The sequence below is a fragment of the Telopea speciosissima genome, chromosome 3 (assembly GCF_018873765.1).
Source record: "Telopea speciosissima isolate NSW1024214 ecotype Mountain lineage chromosome 3, Tspe_v1, whole genome shotgun sequence".
NCBI classification, from domain to species: Eukaryota; Viridiplantae; Streptophyta; class Magnoliopsida; order Proteales; family Proteaceae; genus Telopea; species Telopea speciosissima.
Window position 1 is genome coordinate 65,554,879 of NC_057918.1, and position 12,146 is coordinate 65,567,024.

A 12,146-nucleotide genomic window follows, 5' to 3' on the forward strand; every position below is an offset into this window, starting at 1 on the left:
TGCTATCTTTTTTTTTTGGTTAATGAGGGAGAATTGCTATCAGACTATATGTCCCTACGTAGGAGCCAATGAGAGAAAATGAAGAATATCCAACGGGAGTGAGATTTTTATTTTACAAGAAGCGGGGTGATCAATTCGATTCCTATGTCTAGCACAGGAACCACGTGGCCTGACAGTTTTTTTTTTTTTTCTTTCTAAAAGAGAGTTTAAAAAAACAACAACAACTACTACTACTACTACTTTGAAGAGGTTATCTGTTGTAGCTAAAGGAGTGGGAACAATTTGGATCATCTACTGCCGCTCTGCCCATCTTGCTGTCGTGCTTCCTCACACAGGCAACGCACAATAACCGCCTACCCACTGCCCGAGTGCCCTACCGTGATGGGGTATGGCGGTCATTGCGTGCCTGCCTGTGTGTGGAAGCACGATGGTAGGACGGGCAACGCACTGTAGAGGATCAGAGGGAAGGGAAGATGCAATTTCCTACAGCCGAGCTGCCTGGTAGGATCGTGTTGTGTAGACAAAGCAAGGCGATAAATGACCGCCTTACCCCTGCCTGAGCACCTTACCGGAGTAGAGGTAAGACGATCATTTCCCACCTTATCTGCACAGCACAGTCTTGCCGGGCAGCTCGGCAGTAGAGTATCAGGATCTGGACAGACTTTGTATTAAAATGAAAATTTTTGTTTTTTTTTTTTTATAAGAAAATTTTATTAACGTTGGAACCAAGTTCCGGAGGAGTCTACAAACAAGGGGAGAGAAATACAGGAGGGTGGCTGGTGCAGCCAAGATCTAGAAAGTTGAGAAGAAGCTCCCATCACTGCAAGAGAGTCAGCTACAACATTTTCTTCTCTAAGAGAGTGATTGAAAAGAACCACCTGAAACAAGGGGAGGAGACTCCAATAGTCATGAACAATAGAGCTGATTCTCCAAGGGATGATTGATGCCTGTCGGTTGAGGATGTTCACCACCATTAGATTGTCGCTTTCCACAAGGAATTGGAGGTTCCACCGGTTCGCGTAGCAAAGGGCCTAACGAATGGCAAGAGCTTCGGCGACGAGAGCGTGAGAATAGCCTATTCCAGTCGAGAAGCACCCCAAGAAAGCGTTAGAACTCCTACAAATTCATTCAATTTCTGTTAAACCTGGATTGCCTTGACTGGTTCCATCAACGTTGAATTTAACAAAGGAATCAGAGGGTGGATGCCATTTGATGAAGCGAATTCTGCGGTGCTTAGTGACTGAGGATTGGTGAATGAAGTCTTTGGCATTTGTAGTAGCTCGGAGGATGATGCCTGAATAGTTGAAAGGGATGTGTCTGAATATGAGGTCCCAGTAGCAAAAAAGTGGTGTTCCAATTAGTTATACAATAAAAGGAAACCCTTGATTTTACAAAAAAAAAAAAGTGATGTCCAAATTAGTTATACAATAAGAGGAAATCCTTGATTTTACCCACAAAAAAAAAATGGCATTATTACTTTACCCAGAAAAAGACACGGCATTATTAGCCGCCAGAATCTGGGGCCACCACTCTATATGCATGGTCCGACACTCCGATCCCTAAGTAATTATTAGACCCCCCTCATGATATCAGAGATTATTCAACCTTTCAATTGGAGATCTTGGTTGTAAACGTCAGAACAAAGGTTTTTCTAGCTTCTCTGTTGGAGTGACACCAGTATTCACCAGTCACTCCCTCACTTGGTTGAATCAATCCGAGGTTTTCGAAAGAAAAAAAATATTCGAGTTTGTGTATATAGTAGGTGGAATTTTTATCCTCCTCTCAATGACACTGCTTGTACTTGACGTCAAGTACATCTAATAGAGGGAGGTGGACCCCATGTAGACCCCATGTAGACCCCACCTCGGGTAGTATGTTCGGGTAGGGGGTAGGATGGTCATTTCTGCTTCCTTTGTTAGATGTACTTGACGTCAAGTACGGGCAATGTAATTGAGAGGATAAAGATGCTGACATGGAGTGTTGCGCACGATACCAATTTTGATAATTTACATTATATTATTTTATTGATTATTATTTTTTACGTGTATTCAATTAGGGGTGCAAGTTTGGCCTTGTTGACCCGAACAGGAGCCTATACTGAGATATCTTGGCCCTAAGGACAAGTTAGGGTTAAAAATTTTGAGTCTTGAGTCAAGGTCGGGCCAGGTCAAGCCTAGCCTTTAAGTTATACTATAAAATATATATTGATATAATAGATATATATTATAAACTTTAAACATCACACATATTTTGCTATATAATATATAATATATGAAGATAATATAAATGATATAATATATTTTATTATAATATTATTTTATGTAAAATTGATAATTTTCTCTTAGGCCCAACCTAACTCATGCAACTATCCCTTCCCCTCCCCATAATTACGGCCATATAAGGTCAGTCTGGCCTAACCCTGAGGACGGGTCAGGCCATCAGGGTTGGATTTTTCAAGCCCTGAGTCAAGGTCGGGGCCGGGTGGCTTGGACACAGCTATGGAGACTAAGAGTAGAGTTGGGGTTTTAAAAAGCCCAGCACAACCCGACCCTGTTGCAGCCCTAATTCAACACTATTGTATATATACTCTATCATGCACGAATGTAATCAAACAGAGAGTTTCACAGAGTCACAATTTGAAGGTTCAGAACTTGTGGTAAAAAGAATTCTTCAAATTGAGGCTCAGGTTTCAGGTATTTCCAAATGTTTGTTGCTGCTCTGCGACTCCTTTTTTTGACAAACGTGACATTCTTCGAGTACGGAAAAAATTTCTCTCCTTTTCATCGATTTTTAGCCTTTTAGGAGTACGTGAGTAACATCAGGAACGTCTGCTGTAAAGTTCTTGACTTTGGAAAAATTTGCATCAAATTTTGTCAATTTTTAAGTCTGAAAGTAAAAAAAATTATTGATTTGAGCATTTCTCCATTTGTTTTACTCTGTAAAAAGTTCGTTCTTTTCTGAAATCTGAATCTCTTGGTCTCATTTTTGAGCTTTTGGATTCAATGAAGCAGGAAGCGGAAGATTTTAGAACGTACAAAAGCTAACTAGATAGCTAGTGAAGATGCGAGTGGCAGTGATCAGAGCAGGGATAAGTGGCCTGATATCTGCTTACGTACTTGGGAAAGCAGGGGTTGAGGTTGTATTGTACGAGAAAGATGACTACTTGGGAGGCCAAGCCTGAACTGTCACCGTCGACGGTGTCGATTTGGATCTCGGCTTCATGGTCTTCAACCACGTAAGTTCTTCTTCTTCGATCATGCGATCCGGATCACTTATTCATGAAAGTTTCACGCATGGGTGGTGGTGTCGGGCACCTCTCCATTGACCCCCATCTCTCTGGGAGTGTCTAGTGAGAATCCAACAGCTAGGTTGATTGAGCCCATCCCGGGATGTGTGACTGCGTGTATCTCGGCGCACACCCAGTCAACCCAGCCATTGGATGCCTCACTGGGCACTCCTTGGCGATGGACTCCCTAGAGAGGAGTCAGATGAGGACATGTGTACTATCTATGGTCATTTAGTGTATGGAAGTGTATTTATAACTTTGGTACACACGACTGTGATCGTCCCATAACCGCTCAAAATTTTTAATTATACACAAAAGAGAAATCCGTAGGTCAAACTACGGTCCATGGGATCGAGTCATGATTCCCTAGGGAAACCAATTATAAACCAATTAGGGTATTGCACGTCTTGGGTTAGCCCATGGTCGCCCATGGCACCCTATTTAAATTTTAGGGTTTCCTATGGGCTAGTGCATCCCAATTAGGGTTTGGCCTGTCAAACCAATGCCTTGCCCTACTGTTTTGTGTCCCATGCAATTGTGGAAGCCAAAACAGATGGAGAAAATTCATCTCTAATCCATCACATGGAAAGTGGGATCCATCCCATACCCGAATGCGCAGCGAAAATAAATCGATTCGGGTTTCTTTCGCATCCCATGAATAATCAATAATTAAAACAAGAGGAATTTATGAAGAATTGCTAACCTGGTGAGCCTCAAGTGTTGCTCCTCCAATAGACAATGGTTCTTCCTCCAATGAGCACTCCAAGTAAACAGATTTGAACCTACAATGGTGCTACCAAGGTTCTTCAAGCCAATCCCAGATGCTCTCTAGTTCTTCAGGCATAGATCTGGGTTTCTTAAACCCTAACTCTCAATTACAGTAGAGAGTAACTAGAAGAAGAAGAAGAGAGATCACAAGAGGGAGAGAGAGAGACCAAAATGTAGGCTAGAGGGGGCTAGACAGAAAATGTGGAGCAGTACCCCCTCTGCGTTTTCTGGTCCCCTTATATAATGATAGGGTTTAATTAAAAACCTTGATTGGATTAGGATTAATCCTTGTGAGAATCTAACCCTCTCTCTCTCTCTTTGTTTAGCAGTTCTGTTTAAACTTAAAATGCTTCCAAAAGGTGAAGAAGCAGAATCTAATAGGGAAAGATTTAATTAGTTACTTTATTTAAATTTATAGATAATTATAATTAGCACCATATCTAATAATTAAATAAAGAACCAATTAATTTAGCAAATTCTAAATAATTTCCTATATGATAACAAATTATCATGTACAACCCCCCCCCACTAATCAACACCATCATTATGGAATCTAGGGCATGTACACTTGTACTGTCAAACCCCAATCCATAGTACATGTCCATATAAGAGTGTCTATGCATCGATTGGGTCCCGCAAAACTCGATAAAACACTTTGTTCAAATAATCATACATAATCTATTATTTTATGTAAAATAGATTTTTACAAAATCATTTTCAAAACGACACTGGCTCCAGATTCCGATCCAACCATACACAGACAGTCTCAATCTTGGTGTTACCCAATCGGGCAATGGTGACTATGTTGAGTAACTCCTTCACTCACAAAGTGGTCACGTATTCCTAGAACATCGGCTTTGACTTGCTTGAGTCTCAGTCATTAATGAACCAAAGAATGCGATCACACTTTGCAGCAACAGGGTTCCCTCAAGCAAAGGGTGTCGGTGACACATGTCTATCCCTTCCTACATCTGGCAATTATACATGAGGGAATCAACAAAGTAGATTCTTCGCCAATACACACATCAAACATGTGAGTACTCGCATTCGTACCCTGACATCACATGTCTAGGCATACCCAATGCGAAGACCATATGATAAGGGTGCCCAGCCCAAACCCTAATCGTGACTACCATTTTAAGTAAAACTTATGGACACATAATGCTCAAAAAGTTTATATCGCATGTGATAATATTAAACTAAAATGTATAAAAGTTCAATACAAAGTCAAATCGGATTGAACCGGACCGAACCGGGCTTAATGGACACACACAAGTCCAACAATCTCCCACTTGTACATCAAAGCCAATTCCCCAAACATTTTAAACCCATTTTGTTATGGCATCAGACACATTTTCAGTTGTGTCCACTTTGGAGATACTCACGTCGCCCTGTTGGATAATCTCACTAATGAGGTGATACTTCCGCTGCACGTGCTTGTTCCTTTGATGAGCCCTAGGCTCCTTAGCTTGTGCAATGACCCCTCTGTTGTCACATAATAGAGGAATAGGGCCCTTGACAAGGTCAGGGACAATCTCCAAATCTGATAGGAATTTTCTCAGCCAAACACCTTCTTTTGTTGCATCGCAAGCTGCAAAGTATTCTGCTTCGGTAATAGAATCGACTGTAAACTACTATTTTGCACTCCGCCACACAATGGCACCTCCACCCATTAGATATACCATCCTGGACGTGGATTTTCTGCCATCCTTGTCAGTTTGGAAATCCGAGTTTGTGTATCCCAAGACTGACAACTGATCAAATTCAAAAACCAAGAAATATTCCTTAGTCCTTCTCAGGTACTTAAGGATATTCTTGACAACACTCCAATGCTCCCGTCCAGGGTTAGATTGGTAACGACTTACCATACCTACTGCATAGCAAATGTCTGGCCTCATACACACCATAGCATACATAAGACTCCCTACTGCTGAGGCATAGGGAATCCTCTTCATCTCTTCAATGTCTGTCTAAGACTGAGGACATTGAAATCTGGAAAGACTGACTCCATGTCGGAAAGGAACAATTCCCCGTTTGGAGTTTTCCATGCTAAATCTAGCCAGGACTTTGTCTATATAGGTTGCCTGTGACAAGCCTAGCATCCTTTTCTAGCGATCTCTTACGAGTTTGATCCCAAGGATATAGCTACCTTCACCAAGGTCTTTCATCGAAAACGTTGTGGATAACCACTGTTTTACTAATGAAAGAAATCTTACATCGTTACCAATCAGCAATATGTCATCTACGTATAAAACAAGAAAACATACTGCCCTCCCATTGATCTTCTTGTAAACGCATGGTTCATCCATATTTTGATCAAAACCAAACGATTTGATTAATTGATCAAACCTGATGTTCCAGCTCTTGGAAGCCTGCTTCAGTTCATAAATGGACCTCTGCAATTTGCACCCTTTTCTTTCTTCCTCCAAGGAAGAGAACCCCTCTGGTTGTTTCATGTAGATTTTCTCTTGAAGAAACCCATTCAAAAATGCAGTTTGCACATCCATCTGCCAAATCTCATAATCAAAGTGTGCAGCGATAGCCAATAAAACCTGATGGATTTCATCATCGTCACTGGTGAAAAGGTTTCCTTATAGTCTATACCCTCTTTCTGGGTATAGCCCTTTGCCACCAGTCTCGCTTTGAATCTTTTGACCTTTCCATCTGTGCCCTTCTTCCTCTTGAAGATCAATTTGCATCCAATCAGCTTAACGTCAAGTGGTGGATCGACTAGAGTCCAGACCTTATTGGAATGCATCGAATCGATTTCAGAGCGCATTGCCTTCAGCCACCTAGTGGCATCAACATTCTTAAGAGCCTCTGAGTATGTCATCGGATCATCATCTAATTCAACCGATACCATGTGGAACTCTTCCACTGTTTCCTCTTCGGTTAGAAGAGTAAGCCTAGTGGGTGGTCTAATAGTCCTCCCACTGCGTCGAGGTTCTTCAGGTGTTGGTATTTTAGCGGGTATGCCAATTGGTCTCACTTCTAGAAGTGAAGTTTCTGAGCTATCCAATAGCTCTTTAATAACTACAGGTTTGGACCTCTTGATCAACATTTCTTCCTCCAGAAATGTGATGTATTTACTTACAATGATCTTTTGGTCAACCGGGTCATAGAAATAATAGCCTTTCGTGCCTTTAGGGTAGCCCAAGAAATAACATCTTGAAGTCCTGGATTCCAACTTGTTTGTCTGTTGCTTTCACACATGTACTATACAACCCTATACCCTAAGATGTTGAATACTGGGCTTGCGCCCTTTCCACAACTCAAAGGGTGTCTTAGCTACAAACTTGGATGGAACCCTATTCAAGATACAAGTCGTCGTTTCTAAAGCGTACCCCCATATCCAATAGGGTCCGATTGCGTTGTTCGGATACACCATTTTATTGTGGTGTGCCTGGATTAGTTAGTTGACTAACTATCCCTTACGATATGAGGTATTCTTTAAATTCATCTGATAGATACTCCCCCCCACGATCTGATTGTAAGGACTTGACGCGTTTATCGAGCTGTCTTTCGACCTCGGCTTAGAATTCTTTGAATTTATCAAAGGCTTCTGATTTTCTATGCATCAAGTATATGTAGCCATATCTAGAGTAATCATTGGTGAATGTTATAAAATACTCATACCCATACCTTGCTTGTATGTTTATGGGTCCACACATGTCAGTGTGTATCAACTCTAACAGATCTGTGGCTCTAATACCTTTATTGCTAAAGGGTTTCTTGGTCATTTTGCCCTGAAGGCATGACTCACAGTTGAGGAATGGTTCCACCCTCAGACACTCTAAGGGCCCATCCCTCACCAATCTACTGATTCGGACCAAATTAATGTGACCTAATCTTAGATGCCATAGATATGTTGAGTTCACTGGAGCTGCTTTTCATTTCAAATCAATATTCGAAACAACATTCATTCTAATAGGGCAATCTAGGAAGTACAAACCACTTTGCATATATCCGGATACCACAAAAGAATTATTAAAACAAATAATTAATTTAAAATTAAAGGAGAAACTATATCCATCCAAAACAAGTTTTGAAACTGAAATAATCTTCCTCTTAAAAGAGGGTACATAATAGCAATCATTTAAAACTAATACAAGTAGAACTAAAATTCAAAGTAAAAATCCCCACAGCCATTGCCATGGTCTCAGCTCCAGTGCCCATCAGAAGACGCACCTCATTTCTTTCCAGGTTCCTTGTCTCCTTGAACCCCTGCAAATCATTGCAAATGTGAACAGTGAAACCACTATCCACCAACCAAGAATTGGTCAGTTCAAAAGATAAATTAGACTCATAAAGAACGTGAACATCACATGTACCTTCTTTAGTAGCCTCTGTTTCATCCGACTTCTTGTCTTTCAAAGTCGTCAGGTATGCATGACAGTTCCTTTTCCAGTGACCCTCCTTCTTGCAATAGAAGCACTTACCTTTGCCTTTATTGCCAGACTTCTCACCTTTGGGTTTCAGGGTCTTACCCTTACTTCCTTTTTTCTTCTTCTTCCCATTTGAAGAAGGCTTCACATCAATTGCATTGACCTCAGTCTTGTCCTTTTTCTAGGAAGCTTCTACCTCTACCAATGCGTTAGTGAGCTCGGTGAGCTCCATCTCCTTATCTGACATCTTGTAGGACATCTTAAAGGGTGCATAGGTAGAAGTGAGTGACGCCAAGATCACATTGGTCTTGTATCGTAGGCTGAAATCAGTCCCCATGGATTCTAATTTTTCAAATAGATTTATCATTTTCATTATATGATCCATCACTAGAGTCCCTTGGGACATCTTGGAGTTGTGAATTTGACTCACCACATCAGAATGGACGTGTGTCAACTGCATGTTGAACAATTCAGCAAGCCTATCCATTTTACCCCCAGTGGCACGTATATCCTTGACCGAGTCCAGAACTGACTTTTTCAATGATCCTAGGATATAAAGTGATGCCTTGAAATCCCTCATGAGGAAATCCTGCATCTCTTCATTTGCCTCAAAATCATTTGGGTCTGGTTGAGGATGAACTTGTTCATCTAGAACTGTGTATAGTCCTTCAGCAGTCAGGAGTAATTTAATGCTCTGGTACCAATCGACATAGTTTGCACCATTTAGTTGGTATTCGCTAATGAGTGCTAACAGGTTGGAATTTACGGCAACCATTGAATAATAATCTACACATATACAAGTAAAAATACATGCATATTAACAATCATTGAAAGAAAAATTAAGCACACACACATCAATGGTCGTTCATGATTTGGGTCTCCCTCATGACCCAAAAGATGAATTGGATACCTACAACCCTAGCATTCATAACTTACCCTGTCGGGAGTCATTATACACACCGTAGTAGTGTGGACTAAGCTGTCCGCCTCATGGGCTTCCAATATTTTTGGCCACCTAGGTGTCATATTCAGATCCTGTTGGCTGATATACACCCAAGTCATGTATTTACCTATTGCATTAGTTAGAATCATGGAATCATGAAGGATGACCCACTGTCGCAGTGCCTTCTCACTATCCATACCCTAATGTATCTAGATAGAGGTAAATATAAATAACCATGTGACAGCTGTCCTAGCAATGTCCTGTCGGCTTATGCGGGGTCATATCACATAATTTCTACATTTATCTTCAATAGGAGGCCATGGACACGTCTACTGACTTAGACTAGTCCATATCATATAAGTATTATGATCAAAGAGGGATTAATCAACTCTCACATATCATGGATGGAATCAAACAACACAATTAATCAACATTAATTAAAAGTGATTATGGGATGACGGCATTTTTATCAGAAGTAATTGAAGAACCCTCCCAATAAAAATAAAAATTAATAACTTGGGTGCATCAATCATGTCATGGATGCCACGCCTCGATCATCTCCTCCGCTCGATCACGTCTTCAAAGTAGGAGATTTGCATCTCCATAAGCTTTGAGCACCACATGTGGATCACCATCAACATGCCCTGGGAGTCCTAGCTCCTCTAAAATTATAATGGAAACCTAGAAAAAATATTCTATATATTTTTCTTTCCATAATAAAAAAATGCCGGATGGAGAAACCAACCCACCATTTGAGCTGCCCATGGGGTGGAGTACATTTGTTTATAAAAAAGATAGGAGGAGAGAGAGAAAGAGAGAGAAGCATCACATCCACCCATAACCCCAATGCATCACATACATTAAATTTTCATCCATTTTATTAGAATGTCATTCCCATAATTTCATGCATTGGCGTCATTAAAGAAAGTAAACCAAAATATGGATTTCTTCAATTATTGAACCACCACATCACATGTGATAACATGTATCCAAGCCCTTAAAAATTAAAATCATATTTTAATTGCAAGTGGGTGGAGAGAGGGATCTCTGCACCCATCTTCTTCCTCCAAAAATAAAAAAAACAAAAAAAAAATTATGTTTTGAAAAACACCTATTTTTTTTAAATTAAAACTGAAGGGGAATCAAGGAAGGGTGCAACCCGCAGGCTACACACCCACGGGCAGCAGCCCACAAGCTGCCACCCACAGGCAGCAGCCCGCGCACAGGTCGCGTGCGCTCAACCAGTGTGTTGGTTGCTGCCAGGGCTGCTCATGGGCAGCGCACAAAGGGGCCATGGTCAGGGAGAGAGGGGGGGCATGCGCAGAGGCTTGGCAGCGTGCGTTCCCCCCCCCCCCTATGTTCATAATGAAAAAATTTGTAAAAAAAATAATTATCATCATCCCACTTGGATATCATGTTTCAACAATTGAAATAATAAATCAACTAAATCCATCATCACATGGGCAAGTTGTTACATCTAACAACCTTGTAAAGAATTTGAAACTTGCATCCCACTCATGATAATTATATTAACCATTTAATTATTTGATATTCATGGGTGGGAAAGGTGGCTCTGATACCACACTGTAGGTCAAATTACGGTCCATGGGATCGAGTCATGATTCCCTAGGAAAACCAATTATAAACCAATTAGGGTATTGCACGTCCTGGGTTAACCCATGAGCACCCTATTTAAATTTTAGGGTTTCCCATGGTAGCCTATGGGAACCCTAGTGCATCCCAATTAGGGTTTGGTCTGTCAAACCAATGCCATGCCCTACTGTTTTGTGTCACATGCAATTGTGGAACCCAAAACAAATGGAGAAAATTCATCTCTAATCCATCACATAGAAAGAGGGATCCATCCCATACCCGAATGTACAGCGGAAATAAATCGATTCGGGTTTCTTTCGCATCCCATGAATAATCAATAATTAAAACAAGAGGAATTCATGAAGAATTGCTAACCTGGTAAGCCTCAAGTGTTGCTCCTCTAATAGACAATGGTTCTTCCTCCAATGAACGCTCCAAGTCAACAGATCTGAACCTCCAATGGTGCTACCAAGGTTCTTCAAGCCAATCCCAGATGCTCTCTAATTCTTCAAGCACAGATCTGGGTTTCTCAAACCCTAACTCTCAATTGCAGTAGAGAGTAACTAGAAGAAGAAGAAGAAGAGAGATCACAAGAGGGAGAGAGAGAGAGACCAAAACGCAGGCTAGAGGGGGTCAGACAAAAAACGTGGAGTAGTACCCCCTCTGCGTTTTCTGGTCCCCTTATATAATGATAGGGTTTAATTAAAAACCCTGATTGGATTAGGATTAATCCATGTGAGAGTCTAACTCTCTCTCTCTCTCTCTCTCTTTGTTTAGCAGTTCTGTTTAAACTTAAAGTGCTTCAAAAAGGTGAAGAAGCAAAATCTAATAGGGAAAGATTTAATTAGTTACTTTATTTAAATTTATGAATAATTATAATTAGCATCATATCCATTAATTAAATAAAAAACCAATTAATTTAGTAAATTCCAAATAACTCCCTACATGATAACAAATTATCATGTACAACCCCCCACTAATCAACACCATCATTATGGAATTTAGGGCATGTATACTTGTACTGTCAAACCCCAATCCATAGTACATGTCCATATAAGAATGTTTGTGCATCTGATCGGGTCCCGTAAAACTCGATAAAACACTTTGTTCAAATAATCATACATAATCTATTATTTTATGTAGAATAGATTTTTGCAAAATCATTTCGAAA